Genomic DNA, 15,943 nt, shown 5'->3' with positions numbered 1-15,943 from the left:
GTAAAGGCTTACCCCGAGCTCTCAATATTCTGATAGTGTGCTGTTTTTGAGTTGTACGTCTTTGGGCGTCATCTGGTCCAACACCAGTGGAGACTAGGCTCTAAGAAAAGCTGTCTCGGGTGTGGACCAATCAAATTCAAGGACAGTGGCATATCATTATCAGAATTGTCTCTTTTTGTTTGCATTTTTGACTGCTTGTGTTGTGGTTATTGCAAACATGATCCCTTGTATAAAGGTGTCAGTTTTTGTGCCAGCTAAAAGGGTAAAAACCTATTACTATATCTTGTTACTGGCAAAGGAGCTCTCAATGTAGTGGTCCTTACATGTTCAAGGTTCATGGCCAAATTGACCACAAGACAAGCCATCTTCAACCAAGTAACGGTCAAGCAAGACAATACGCTCAACTTTACGTTGTCGACAGCACACAAACAACAGAAATTCGAAGGAATCATCCTGTCAACGCTCAATACAATCCACGGCTTTTGGATCAAATTGACCGCTACTATCGAATCCACAATTGACTCGCCAACACATACACCATGCTTCGCAAAGCAGAAGATCGAACTGCACAGGAAGCAAATGCTGCAGACAAAGGCGACGCCGGTTGTGAATTTGGTGTTTTGGCGAGATCGTCATTCGGATGAGCGTCGCTATACTGCACCAACTGCCAACGAGATCGCTATGCTGTTTGTGAACAACGATGGTGAGCTGCCCTTTGAACGTGACATTCGCGTGTATCCGAAGAATCCAGACAACTCCCAACAGCCTTTCATTAATCTTAACATTCTGAGCCAAAATTTGGAGCCAATGTCCTATCCGCTGTTGTATCCGTTTGGTCAAGCTGGATGGCAACCAAATTGGCAATGTGAGGCTTATGCTGAAGCTTGAGTCAACGCAACGAGAGTGAATGTCACCAAATTACAGTGTTGCAGCGCTAACGGCAATCAGAGGCACATTCAACCCACGAATTAGTGCTGGAAAGCTCACGCAACAGTGATTGTCGATTCGTACCTCCAGGTTGAAGTGAATAATTTGAATTACATTCGCCAACATCAGCAGAAATTTCGAGTTGAGCTGTATCAAAGACTTGCCGATCACATGGAGAATGCCTCTCAAAACGCTGGAGGAAAAGCTAGAGTTCCTATTATTCTGCCTTCTTTCGAAAGTTCACCGCGGAACATGAAAGAGCGAAGTGCGGACGCGATGTCAATTTTCGCGAAGCAAGGCGCTCCCGATCCCTTCATCACACTCACTGCGAATCCAAGGTGGTAAGAAATCACCAACAATTTGCATCAAGGTGAACAAGCATCTGATCAACCCGACTTCGTGGCACGTGTTTTCAAGTTGAAACTTAAATCGTTGATGCAGGATCTCACTGTGCATGATTTAATGCGAATCTCAATGGCTTTTATCTACACCATCGAGTTCCAGAAACGCGGACTGCCTCACGCACACATCTTGATAACATTGCGAGTTGATGATATATTCACTAACTCTGAGCGCATCGATCAGGTTGTGTCTGCTGAAATTCCCGTTGCAACTGAAAATCCGCAGTTGCACGAAATTGGCACTAGATGCATGATGCATGGCCCATGCGCAGCTGTGAATCCTCGAACACCCTGCATGCAAGATGTAAAGTGCTCAAAGGCGTTCCCTAAGCGATTTGCTACCACGACAGCGCACAATGTGAACAGATATCCTCTGTATCGTCGGCAACAAGGAATTTCAGCAGAAGTTAGTGGATCGTCATGGATAACAGATATGTGTTGCCGTACAATCCCTATCTGCTGTTGAGGTACAATGCTCACATGAACGTCGAAGTCTGCACATCACTAAGAGCTGTGAAATATGTTTACAAATGTATTTACAAAGGCTTCGACTGTGCCAATATGACGATCACTGCCGGCGAGAATCCTCAACTTCGACACGACGAGCTGTCAAATTTCATCAACGCAAGATACGTGAGTGCACAAAAAGCTATGTGGCATTTGCTTGAGTCACCAATGCACGATCGTTTGCATGCCGTGATGAGATTTCCCGTGCATTTGCCAAATCAGCAAGGCGTTGTTTTCAAGAAGATCAAGAAGAAGAGGCATTTGAAGCTGCACGAACAGGTCGCGCTATGCTCGAATCTTGGTTTCAGCTAAACGTGATTGATCCAAACGCCCAATATTTTCTCTAGAACAACATTCCCTACAATTACGTGTATGTCAACAACAACTGGAAACAGTGACAAAGAGGAGGCACTAAGATTGTTGCGAGATTGTACACTGTTGGAATCAAAGATGAGGAGCGATTCTATCTTAGGATGCTCTTGCTGCACGTAAAAGGTGCTACCAGTTTTGAATTCTTCAGAACCGTCGATGGCGTCGTTTACACCACATTCAAGGAAGCTGACTTTCATCGTCATTTGCTGGATTCAGACGAAGAATAGGATCGATACATGCAGCAGTCCGTGACATATCAAATGCCGAATCAAATGCGACAGACGTTAGCTTACATTTGCTGCTTCTGTATGCCAACAAACGCTGTCGAGTTGTGGAACAATCATTCACTTGAAATGTCGCTAGATTTTTTACGGCGTCATCACGAAAATGTCGCATTGAACATGGCTCTGCACGACATCAACGCATCAATTGGTATTCCGTAACCGATAGGACATCCAATCGCAGTGCAAGAAGATGAATTTGCTCCCTAAATGGGCAACAGTTTGAAGCTTTCACAGCAATAATGAGAGCTGTCGACGATGAGCATGTCCACAACAGACTTCTACTTATATGGTCCTGGCGGCTCTGGAAATACTTTTTTGTACTCCACGCTGCTCTCATTTGTTCGTGGAAAAGGTCAAATCGCTCTTCCTTTTGCGACCACTGGAATCGCAGCGACTTTACTGAAAGGTGGACGAACTGTGCACAGTGGATTCAAGCTTCCAATTCCCCTACCCGACACATCTTCTTCGCTGATGAGACTGAATTCGCCAGAAGGCGAAACGCTACGACAAGTTTCACTCATCATCATTGATAAAATTACGATGCTGACAAAGCATGGCCTTCGATGCATCGATCAGCTGTTGCGCGACATCATGCAGATTCAATGGCTATTTGGTGCAAAAGTCGAGTCGTCATAATGGATGGCGACTTCAGATAGACTTTGCCGGTTGTAGCAAAAGGTATCCGTATTGATGTAATCGAGTATTGCCTCAAATCCAGCGTTTTAAGGCAGCTTTTCACCAAATTGACTCTCACGGAAAACCTTCGGAGTGATGGTCAAAATGTACGTAACAATTGGCTGCTGAAAGTTGGATTGGGAACTTTGGCCGAGATATCTGGAGTGCCGTTAGGTTACATTGAAATTCCACCTAAAATGATAATGGTTAATGATCTGGTCACCGCAATTTATGGTCAGAACTTGCAACACATGCCTGCTGAAGAGCTTGCGAAAAGAGCAATTCTGGCACCTACCAACAAGGACTCTCTCGAAATGAACCGAAACATCACACAGCTGCCCGGAGATCTCCGATTTTATTACAGCTCTGACTCGATCGTGTCTGAAGATCCTGAGGACGCATTGAATTACCCTCCAGAATTTATTCACGATCAAACGCCTTCAGGAATGCCGCCACACACATTGGCACTGAAGACAGGTGTTTTCATCATGCTGCTGCGAAATCTGAACCCAAAGAACGGTCTTTGCAATGGAACACGTTTGATGGTCAAATCATTACAAAATAACTTCTTCAATGCAGAGATTTTATCGGAATGCAACCGAAGCGAAATTGTCATCCCAAGAATTGACCGAGCTCCAAGTGATGTCACTTCCTGTCGTACCGAAACGACGACAAATTCCGATAATTCCTGAGTTTGCGATGACGATCAACAAGTGCCAGGGTCAGACTTTTGAAAATGTGGGTGGTTATCTCAATGAACCCGTATTTTCCCATGGACAGTTGTACGTGGCTTTGTCTAGATCTAAAAATCCTCAGCGGATCAAAGAGTTCATCAAGGTTAGTCAACTGCAGTGAAACCTTTTGAACAGTGATAAGAGATTCACACAAAATATCGTATACCGAGAAATCTTCCAAAGTCCTTCATTTCACTTTTTTAAGTTAAGAAATTTTAATTTACGTGCAAATGTAATATCTTTAATATTACAGCTTCCATCCTAGGACGGGCTAAAGTTTAGTAATAAAATTATCATGAGCAGGTGGATTTTTACAGTCACGTGGAACATTGAGTGGAAAATATTTTTTTTCGCAAAGTCGCTTCAAATATGACGTTTCTTTACAGAAAGTAACGGTAAAAATAAATATGCGCAACACAGTGCTACATCCGTACGTAACGTCACTGCAAAAACCCCCCCCCCACCATTAATAATCATGAGCGGGTAGATTTTTATACTCCCACAGGTCGAGCGGAAAGACATTTTTCTACGCAAATTCGCTTTAAATTTGACGTTTCTTTATTGAAAGTTAATTAAATACATAATTCTACACAACAACAACAAAGTGTATTTGATGTCTTTATTTATTTCTTCAGCACTTTAAACAAAAGATAAGTGTAATCTTTTCCTTGAAATTATGATAAAATGTATACATTTCTCCGTGATTTTCCAGGCAATGTATCGAATTCAAATGTATTACAACCCCAGCGAGCAAAAACAAGGAAATAAAGTAACAGAGCAGTGATTTTGAACTAATTGAAGGTGAGTTAAATGCAGTGCTACAGGGACATGAAGTGTAGTGTTTAATTACATTCTTTTTTCCAAAATTCACTGCCAATAATTTATCACAAGATACAATTATACTCTGCTCAATTTTTTCCTAAATATTACAGCTTCCGTCCGAGGACGGGCAAAAGGCTAGTAAAAAATAGGTACATTTAAAAATATCACTGTCCTGGTTACAAAAGCAAAGTTTTTTGGGGAATTATAGCCATTTTCTATACTTTTTAGGCATAAGCAATTACGAAAACACGACCCAGGAACAAAAATTGTGTTACATAGTGTAATTGGAGGTGCGTAAACCCCGGAGTTGCGTCTCCTCCTCCTGCAACTGCACGGTCGTTGCACTCGTTTAATGTAACTTTGCTTTCAAATCATTACAACCCAACCAATATAGGTACTGCATATTCTCAGATTAACATGATGCATTTGTAATTTATATGACGACATTAACCCCCCCTCTGGTCTTTGCACCTGATAAGCTCACAGTGACGACATCACCTTTATTCTATATGAGACCGAAAAAGGAGTACTTCTTCACAATTCTGATGAAGCTGGTTGTAAAGACCAGCGAAACGTCGTACTCGAATAGTCAATGTTGTGGGTTTATTCTCTAAACACCCGTGTGCTGAAGTAGTAATTGGCGCGGTTTGTTTATGTGACAAACCTTACTAATTGGGTGTGTTGGGTGGTGGCGCGTTTAACAACACATGTACACGATCTACCCCCAAAAAAACTTTTATGGAATCGTTACAACTGTAGTGTTCGATTTCACTCGGACAACTTTTGACTTTCTTCGAACACCGCTTTATTTACAACTCTCCGCATGTCCTCCACATACCACAGTATCCAGGTCGCCACGGCTCGCTCGCCGTGCTTCACTCGACTCGCTCGCCACCTTTGTCTCTCCACTCCCCACTATTACTGCGCTTACTCCACCGCTAACTTCTTCGTCTCCGCTCTCCGCTATCACCGTCGCTATGCTCTCTCCACTGCTAACCACTTCGTCTGCTTTCCGCTATCACCGTCACTATGCTCTCTCCACTGCTAACCACTTCGTCTCCGCTCTCCGCTATCACCGTCACTATGCTCTCTCCACTGCGAGCTACTTCGTCTCTGCTCTCCGCTATCACCGACGCTATGCTTTCTCCACTGCTAACTGCTTCGTCTCTGTTCTCCGCTATCACCGTCACTATGCTCTCTCCACTGCGAGCTACTTCTTCTCCGCTCTCCGCTATCACCGACGCTATGCTCTCTCCACTGCTAACTGTCTCTGCTCTCGGCTATCACCGACGCTATGCTCTCTCCACTGCTAACTGCTTCTCTTCTTCAGCTCCGCTATCGTTACGCTCTCTCTACTGCTAGCTGCTTCTCTTCTTCAGCTTCGCTCCACACTCTGTTTCCAAACTCCGTCTCCAACTCTGTCTCCAAACTCTGTCCCCAATTCTGTCTACAAACTCTGTCCCCAACTCTGTCGCCAAACTCTCCTCCAAACTCCACGTCTTGCCTCGTCCAGCTTCTAACTCCAACTCTTCCGCTGCTGACTGCAACTCCCGCTCTTATGCCCGCTCTCATTACACCCCCAATTAATTAACCCGCGTCCTAACGGCACTCCGCGTGACCGTCTACCTGTTACCTCGCCAGACTTCAAGATGCCCCCCCAGCCTTGGCAACAACACCAACCAATCACAGCCATCCTTGGCTCTCGCAGCCTAATTGCCCTAACATAACCTGCACTGTATTTGCCTTCGCTACAGGCTGACCCAACATAACCCGTACTGTCTTTGTTACCATGTAATCACGCTGTTTGCACTACGCACCTTCCTACTCCACTACACAACATTGCAATCTTCGACGCATACAAAGCACGTCCTCGGTTAACACTGGGGACATTCATTTCAGTTAACTAGGGCGTTACCCTGCCAGGCGTGAAGTTTGATTGCACGAGTACAAGCATGTGTCATACCTATGGGACCTTTTTGCCAAGATCAAAATGATTAAAAAATAAGAATAGGCTTCACCCTTTCTAGCAATAACACAGGTGTTTGGATGCACAAACACCAGATAGATACGTATTACAAGGAACCAAGTCTGCATGAACCACACATACTTGTGGCACAACATGCAAACAAATATGATCTGATAATATGGCCCTTATGGCAGGACCCTGGGGTGCCGTAAGCCTCCGTCTCGCTCATAAACTGCGTTGCGACGTCATTTTATGTCTGTTTAAGGCGAACGATACGGCAATCTATTCCTCTCGACGAGCTCTACACGATGCACTCAACAAAGTTTCTAAGTTTTGTTTGTGACTATGGCAATTTTGGCAACGACGGGTGCTTGGTCCGGAACGAGAGGATTGATTTCCGGTGGGGTCGCGGCGTTTACGTGCGAGGTGAGACGGAGTCGCCAAAATTAAATTAATTAATTACGATTTTGACTTGGGTTTATTCGGGACCCCGGGGTCCCGCCATAAGGTTCATATAATGCATTGCCTCTGAAAGTGATTGGCTATAATACCATATATTATGAGCATGTGTGTTTGCACGTTTTACCACAGGACCGGTTTAGATAATCATCACCGGTGCCGGTGGCGGCCGTGAGCAGGGGCGGGGGGAGGGGAATCGACCTCGGGTCTCCTGCTAGCGGCTCGAGGCGGAGTGCAGCGCTAACCGCTGCGCCACCGCTCTCCCCGGGCCGCTTTGTGGCCACGCCCCTTTGTCGCCCACGTGGTTCCAGGGTTCCGGCTCGCCCGAGAGTCCGAACCACAGCAGCAGTGGCAGCAGCGGCGGTGGCGGCAACATCACTACCAGCATCGCTAACATCAACAGCATCACTATCACTAACAACAACATCACTAACATCACCTAAATCACTACCAGCAGCGGCAACACCACCAACAAAAGCAGCAGTGCAAGCAGCGGCGTGAACGGTGAGTTTGCCGAGAGTTTACTCGCTTAGACAGCTTCCTTTGTGTGTGTGTGGCTCTGTGTGTGGCTGTGTGTGTGTGGCTCTGTGTGTGTGTGTCTCTGTGTGTGTGTGGCTCTGTGTGTGTGGCTCTGTGTGTGTGTGGCTCTGTGTGTGTGTGGCTCTGTGTGTGTGTCTCTGTGTGTGTGGCTCTGGTGTGTGTGTGGCTCTGGTGTGTGTGTGGCTCTGTGTGTGGCTGTGTGTGTGTCTCTGTGTGTGTGTGGCTCTGTGTGTGTGTGTGGCTCTGTGTGTGTGGCTCTGTGTGTGGCTCTGTGTGTGTGTGTCTCTGTGTGTGTGTCTCTGTGTGTGTGTGTCTCTCTGTGTGTGTGTGGCTCTGTGTGTGTGGCTCTGTGTGTGTGTGGCTCTGTGTGTGTGTGTGTGGCTCTGTGTGTGTGTGGCTCTGTGTGTGTGTGGCTCTGTGTGTGTGTGTCTCTGTGTGTGTGTGTCTCTGTGTGTGTGTGGCTCTGTGTGTGTGTGGCTCTGTGTGTGTGTGTGGCTCTACGTCTATCACTATGGCTCTGTGTGTATGGCTCACTATGTACAGCCATATGTATGGCCATGTATGTACAGTATTGATCTGTGTGGCCCTGTGTGTACATTATTGATCTGTGTGCCCTGTGTGTACAGTATTGCTCTGTGGCCCTGTGTACAGTATTGATCTGTATGGCCATGTGTGTACAGTATTGATCTGTGTGGCCCGGTGTGTACAGTATTGCTCTGTGTGGCCCTGTATGTACATAATTGATCTGTATGGCCCTGTGTGTACAGTATTGATCTGTGGCCCTGTGTGTACAGTATTGATCTGTATGGCTCTGTAATGTACAGTATTGATCTGTGTGGCCCTATGTGTACAGTATTGATCTGTGTGGCCCTGTAATGTACAGTATTGATCTGCGGTTACCCTGTGTGTACAGTATTGATCTGTGTGGCCCTGTGTGTACAGTATTGATATGTATGGCCATGTGTGTACAGTATTGATCTGTGTGGCCCGGTATGTACAGTATTGATCTGTGTGGCCCTGTGTGTACAGTATTGATCTGTGGCCCTGTGTGTACAGTATTGATCTGTGTGGCCCTGTGTGTACAGTATTGATCTGTATGGCCATGTGTGTACAGTATTGTTATGCGTGGTCCTGTATGTACAGTATTGATCTGTGTGGCCCTGTCTGTACAGTATTGATCTGTGTGGCCCTGTATGTACAGTATTGATATGTGTGGCCCTGTATGTACAGTATTGATCTGTATGACCATGTGTGTACAGTATTGATATGTGTGGCCCTGTGTGTATAGTATTGATATGTGTGGCCCTGTGTGTATAGTATTGATCTGTGTGGCCCTGTGTGTACATCATTGATCTGTGTGGCCCTGTATGTACATAATTGACCTGTGTGGCCCTGTGTGTACAGTATTGCTCTGTGGTCCTCTGTGTACAGTATTGATCTGTGTGGCCCTGTATGTACAGTATTGATCTGTGTGGCCCTGTGTGTACAGTATTGATCTGTATGTATTACTTTGTATGTGGAGTAATGCTCTGTATGTATGTACAGTATTGATCCGTATGTATGGCCCTCTATGTACAGTATTATTATATATGTATGGCTCTACATACAGTATTGTTCTATGTATGGCTCTGTACTCTATTGCTCTATGTATGGCCCTGTATTTACAGTGCTCGAAATTGTAGCTCCTGTGCCACTCGACCCACACTAATGTCTTCTCCCCCTCCCCCATGTGTGCAGATACTGCTCTATGTACAGAATTTCTCCATATGTATGGCTATATAATATTGCTCTGTATGGCCCTATTTACAGTATTGCTCTGTATGTAGAGTACTGCTATATGTATGACTATGTACAGTATTGCTCTGTATGTAGAGTACTGCTCTCTGTATGCCTCTATGTACAGTATTGCTCTGTATGTAGAGTACTGCTATATGTATGACTATGTACAGTATTACTCTGTATGTAGAGTACTGCTATATGTATGACTATGTACAGTATTGCTCTGTATGTAGAGTACTGCTCTATGTATGCCTCTATGTACAGTATTGCTCTATGTAGAGTACTGCTATATGTATGCCTCTATGTACAGTATTGCTCTGTATGTAGAGTACTGCTCTATGTATGCCTCTATGTACAGTATTACTCTGTATGTAGATTTCTGCTCTATGTATGCCTCTATTTACAGTATTGCTCTGTATGTAGAGTACTGCTCTATGTATGCCTCTATTTACAGTATTGCTCTGTATGTAGAGTACTGCTCTATGTATGCCTCTATGTACAGTATTGCTCTGTATGTAGAGTACTGCTCTATGTATGCCTCTATGTACAGTATTACTCTGTATGTAGAGTACTGCTATATGTATGACTATGTACAGTATTGCTCTGTATGTAGAGTACTGCTCTATGTATGCCTCTATGTACAGTATTGCTCCATATGTAGAGTACTGCTCTATGTATGACTATGTACAGTATTACTCTGTATGTAGAGTACTGCTCTATGTATGCCTCTATGTACAGTATTACTCTATGTAGAGTACTGCTCTATGTATGACTATGTACAGTATTACTCTGTATGTAGAGTGCTGCTATATGTATGCCTCTATGTACAGTATTGCTCTGTATGTAGAGTACTGCTATATGTCTGCCTCTATGTACAGTATTACTCTGTATGGCCCTATTTATAATATTCCTCCGAGTGACCATGTATGTACAGTATTGCTCTGTATGACTATGTACAGTATCGATCTGAGGATCCAACCAAAACCATCACTTTACCATACATAGCAGGACCACCAAAAATATTTCCAAAATATTAAACAAACACAAGATCCAGGGTCGTTTCAACACAGTGCACAAAATCCGTGATTTTATCCTATCTCTAAAGGATGTGATTCCTCACATGCAATACCCTGGTGTCTACAAACTGAGACTGTGGTTGCGGCTCAGCCTCATGAAAACACACCTAAAGCAATAAATAATGAGCCACTTTATATTTCAATATTTGTTGTCTACACGCTAACAGTATTAATGTAATATTTGCAAACTAAATAGTAAACGATCTACATGAGTTATTAGTCAAAGAAGCAACACGATTGTAACCAACATTGCCGTGGTGAGGCCTAGTCCCGTGCAGAGCCTGCGTGCTCGCCTAGATTGCCCAGCCGACCGTGGTGCCTCCCTGGCAGGCTGGGGGCTGTGCCGCGACCCCCACCCCCCCCATGAATAATACAATCTAAGCGCTATAACATATGCATCTAGGGACTCTATAGTAGTAACTGCACGCTCTTTTGCCCACTTTAGCAAAACAAATTATTGCTGTGGGTGTCCCACCTGATGACGGACGCTTGTGTTGTGTCCGAAACGTTGTGATTTTTATTTCTTTTATTTTATACATGACTTACTGAAAGAACCAAAGAGTATAATATTTAAATATAAAGTTACTCATCATTTATCGCTTTAGGTGTGTTTTCATGAGGCTGAGCCAGTGTACTACCAGTCTGTGATGTGGCCTGCTGCATGCTTATTAATTAACGTCAGTGCACTGGCACTCTACACTGTTAATATAGATTTTGGCCATTTAGAATGTATGCCAATCTATAATCTGTTGCCTGCTTCTTTCTCTCACTCAGTGTAGTGCCGGCCTTTCATGTAGACTGTGTCCGGCTTTTTCAGCTGCTGACCATATTGCCAGGTTATTATGTCAACTCGTGCAATGCCTATGTCATTGAGTCAGCGTGCTGGAAGTCTATAATCTAGCCTGTAGCCTGCTTATTAACTTACCTGCGCGTACTGCTGCTCTATAATGCCAACTTATTCTACCTTATATCTTCAATTAGTTCCCTTTGTTTCGATTGCTCACGTCACGCTATTTAGTGATATGTAGTACTGTGATGCTGACAGCTGTGGCATCGGGGATGCTGTCCACCTCGATGTGTGTGTGAGTCTCTGTGTGTGTGTGGCAAAACAACCCCCTACCTCGCGGTGCCAGATGGGCAACTCTTGTCGTGGACAGTACTGTGGGGGGAGGGCCAATTCTGATTGGCCTCTCCCCTCATGGCGTCTGTGACCACCACAGTGGCTAAACGGGGGCTCTGGACGGGTGCGAGGGGCTTGTAACCCCTCCACCTTCAATAAATTACCACTAAACCACGAATTAAATATGTAACTAATAAGCTTGTGCCGGAGGCCCCGGGGGGACAGGCGTCTATGACGTCTCCTGGCCAAACCCAAATTGGCGGAACCAGGAGATTGAATCTTTACCCTCGGGGCTCCTCCAGAAACAACGAAAAGTCACTTCCTGTGGACACGTGGAATGTTTGAACGCTCACTGCGGAGGAGAGGCTGCCACTCCTCTGTCGGGAGCTAGACCGGTACCGCCTGGATCTCTGTGGCATTCAGGACGTCCGGTGGACCGGTTCTGGCTCCTGCCACCATAAGGGGTGGACAGTCCTCTACTCGGGGCAGGAGACTGCCAAACAACAGGGTGTGGCTCTTCTGAACAAAAGAATGAAGGGGGCGTGGGAGCGTGGCGGTGAGGTGTGGGAAGCTGTAAGCCCCAGGCTACTTTGGGCTTGCCTTCCAATCAACCAGAGGCGAGGAGTGGTGGTCGTGGTTACTTTTATGCCCCCACCGAAGATGAACATCTGTGGAGGGATGCAGGCAAAGCCGATGAGTCAGATGCCTTCTATGACCTCCTGTCACAGGTGCTGGCTAAAGTGGCCCCTTAGGATAGAGTCATCTTGTTGGGTGACTTCAATGCCCGAGTTGGTCATGATGCTGGCACCTGGTCTGGAGTGATTGGAGGGCATGGGCCAGATCAGCTCAATAACAACGGTAGGAGGCTGCTATATTTTTGTGCAGCCCATGGGCTTGGAATTACCAACGCGCTGTTCCAGCATCGGCGCATCCACACAACATCATGGATGCATGCCAGGTCCAAGCAAGAACATCTGCTGGACTACATAGTGATGGACCAGCAGATGCGAGCCTATGTCCTTGACACCAGGACCTACCGTGGAGCTGATCTGCCCTCTGACCATTGACTGGTCATCTGTAAGATGCGCCTGCCATTCTTCCACTCCGGTGGTGGGTGTACACCCAGGACCCCATTCCAACCTAAAGTGGCCTGGTCTCAGCTGATGAAAGTTGTAAGTGAGAATTTCATCATCGCTTGCGGCTGGGGTTGGCATCGTCCCCCACTACTCCTGATGTCTAGGGTAAATGGGCGAGGTTTAGGACTGTGACTCATGCAGCTGCAATGGCTGCTTTGGGTACGCGGTCCAGACCTCCCCAGAGACCCTGGCTGACAGAGGAGGTGTTCAGGATAGTTGAAAAAAGCGACAGGCCCACTCATCGGCTACAGCATCCCACGTCAGAGAATGAGGAGGCTTACCGCAGCCTTCGCTCAGAGGTTCGGAGAGCCGTGAGGCGCTGCAAGGATGGGCGGTGGTCGCGGGTTGCTGAGGAGATGGAGTCTGCCTCAGTGGCCCGTGGTCACAAATCCCTATTTAACTCCATCAAAAAAGTAACCTGCAGCGCCATAACCTATTACCATCATTATGGGAAAAATGGTGATCCAATCTCCAATCTCCAGGAACAGGTTTGCAGATTTGCTGAACATTTCTGTGAGGTCCTGGGGGAGGGGAAATCCCTCGGCCAGGAAAACATCATGGCACAAAGTGGGGATGACCCTGCTGAGGCTACGGTGCCTCAAATATTGGAAGAAGTCACTCCCTGTAAGTGGCTGGCGGATGTGCCATCTGTTGAGGAAGTACTGAAGGCGACCCGGAGTCTGAGACCAGGAAAGGCACTGGGCAGAGATGATCTCCCAAGCGAAATGCTGAGGGAGGGTGGCGTTTGTGTACAGACTGCTCTATATGACATCATAACAACAGTTTGCACCACTGGACGGGTTCCACAGGATTGAAAGGATGCCCTGGTGGTCCCCCTCTTTAAGAAAGGGGACCGCACAGACTGTAACAAGTACAGGGGCATCTCACTCCTCAGTGTGCTGGGAAAGGTCCTGGCAAGGATTATTCAACATCGCCTTGCCAGGCACGCTGAGGAAAGGCTTGCGGAGCCCCAATGCGGTTTCAGGAAAGGGCGGTCCTGCACAGATGCCATATTTTCAGTGAAGAGAGTGGAGAGAGAGTGGAGCGTTTCCCATACCTCTGCTGTTAAACCGACTTCGGTTTAACAGCAGAGGTCTCACTTCGAATCAGTCGAGTGGCATTATCTTTTCATCGGTTGCATAATGCTGTGTGGAAGCTACCTGGTCTATCGCTCCGCATGAAACTTCAGATCTTCTAAGCCACAGTCATTCCCTCCCTTCTCTATGCTTCCGAAACGTGGACCCCCCTAATGGAACACCTTCGCCGGTTATAAACATTTAGGTTGGCCTGCCTAAGATCCATCCAGGGTTTAACCAGGCTGGATTGTGTGAGGAGCTCACAAACCCTTGAAAGATGTGGACAAAGTCCCATCGGTGAGCTCCTCTGGCAGGCAAGGCTGCGTTGGCTGGGTCATGTAGCTCACATGCCCAGCCACCACATGCCTAAACAGCTTTTGTTCGCCCGGATCGAGGGGGCTAAACGGGCGTGGCACGGGCTGGAGAAGAGATGGAGTGATGTGGTGCAGGAGGATGTGGAGCTGAGTGGACTTTCCGATGACTGGTACCAGCGGTGTCAAGATCTGCCTCTGTGGAGGAGGCTCGTGAAGGATGCTACTGGGCAGTTGGAGGCAGTCGCCTTCCAGCAACATTGGAGGGCGGAGGAGCGACGCTTACAACAACGAGCTGAACGCCGGGTGGCTAAAGCACAGGCAGTTGGCACAGTAGGGGGCACAGGTGGGGCATCAGCCAGTCGTCTCAGTCAGTCGACCTGTGGCATCTGGGTCTGCCCCGTGACCTACCAGCAGGCGTTCGACATTTCACGTGGCCTCACGGTGCACATGGCCTGGCTCAAGCGTCGTGGTGACGTCACCGCCACTTAGTGGCGAATGGCAGTTGTTGTGTAAGTCGGATGTGTTTGTGTATAAGTCCATATGTGTGTGTGTAGGTTGATGTGTGTGTGAGTCTATGTATGTGTGTGTGAGTCAATGTGTTTGTGTGTGTGAGTCAATGTCTGTAAGTGTGTGTAAGTCGATGTGTGTGTGTGTGGGTCAATGTCTGTAAGTGTAAGTCGATGTGTGTGTGTCTTTTTCACTCGGGCAACGCCGGGTATTTCCTGTTGGTATACAAATCAAACTAAACTTTTTTTATCTTGCATGGTAAAGGCCACTGAGCTGTTAGCTTCTTTTCACTCCCGCAATGGCATTCTGGCCCCATTTCCACCACTGACTACGGTGAAAGTGCTATTAGTAGCGAGTAGCAGCAGTACCTATGAAGGCCGGCTCGGCACATGAGGGTGTGGAGTGGCCAGCACCACGCCTTTGTCTCCCCAGGGGTGATGTTTTTTGCACACCTTACCAATTACAAATTTGAGGCTGAGTCGACCTAGAGGAGGCCCAGGACCGATTCAGATTATCGTTACCAGTGTTGGTGGCTTTGAGTGGGTCGCTGGGTTCGTAGCGCAAGCATGCTAACCACCACTACCGGTCCCTACAGACTTTGCTATACACACACTCGCACCTTCGATTAGCATGGTTGGCTACGTACGGTGTGAAAGAAGTTCAACATATATACAGAACACGTAAAATCCGCAAAGAACGAGTTGGGAGTAGAACTCAGGGCCCTTGCTGTAAGGCACAGGTGTTACCACTTGCACCACCTCCCTACTCGCACATGTATGTATGTCCATATGTTGAACTTCTTTTGCACTATATATAGCCAACTGTGCTAATCGGAGTTGCGAGGGAAGGACAACAAACTAAACACATAAAGTAGTTATAACCTTATGATTTTTCAATCTTGATTTAAAAGTGAATATCTCCAGTGGCTTCCGAATATGGGAAGGAAGAGCTGTTCAGATGGCCACATCATCAATATCAATATCACCATCATCACAATCAACGTCAATATCCCCCACTTTATCGTCATGAAGGTACCTCAATATCACCAGCATCAACATCATCATACCTTCACTACCATCATGTATGTACAGGCACTCCTCTGCTTACGAACGAGTTAGGGTCCAGAGGTCTGTTTGTAAGTCTTTGTGAGTAAAACTTTACTCCTGTCGATTCCAAACCTGTTTAACGGCATGTACACTAAATAGAGTGGCTTTAAAAGTTGTATAATGTCCTGTAGATGTAGAAGCT

General features: G+C 46.5%; 1 protein-coding gene across 2 annotated transcripts in view; it reads left to right on the top strand.

The window, feature by feature from the left end:
• Window positions 1-7,405: 7,405 nt before the first annotated feature.
• Window positions 7,406-15,943, top strand: part of LOC116958511 (uncharacterized) — a 31,859-nt gene continuing 23,321 nt past the window's right edge. Inside the window, exon 1 of one of the 2 annotated variants that reach the window (XM_032981142.2) lies at window positions 7,406-7,651. The gene's annotated coding sequence lies outside the window, so the exon portion shown is untranslated. The remainder of the gene's footprint in view (window positions 7,652-15,943) is intronic. The other variant, XM_032981140.2, reaches the window with a different exon arrangement.

The sequence above is a fragment of the Petromyzon marinus genome, chromosome 79, assembly GCF_048934315.1.
Source record: "Petromyzon marinus isolate PM22_M1 ecotype Great Lakes invasive population chromosome 79, UKy_Petmar_22M1.pri1.0, whole genome shotgun sequence".
Taxonomy (NCBI): Eukaryota; Metazoa; Chordata; class Hyperoartia; order Petromyzontiformes; family Petromyzontidae; genus Petromyzon; species Petromyzon marinus.
Note: the sequence above shows the minus strand (reverse complement) of the source record. Positions and strands in the feature narration are given on the sequence as shown.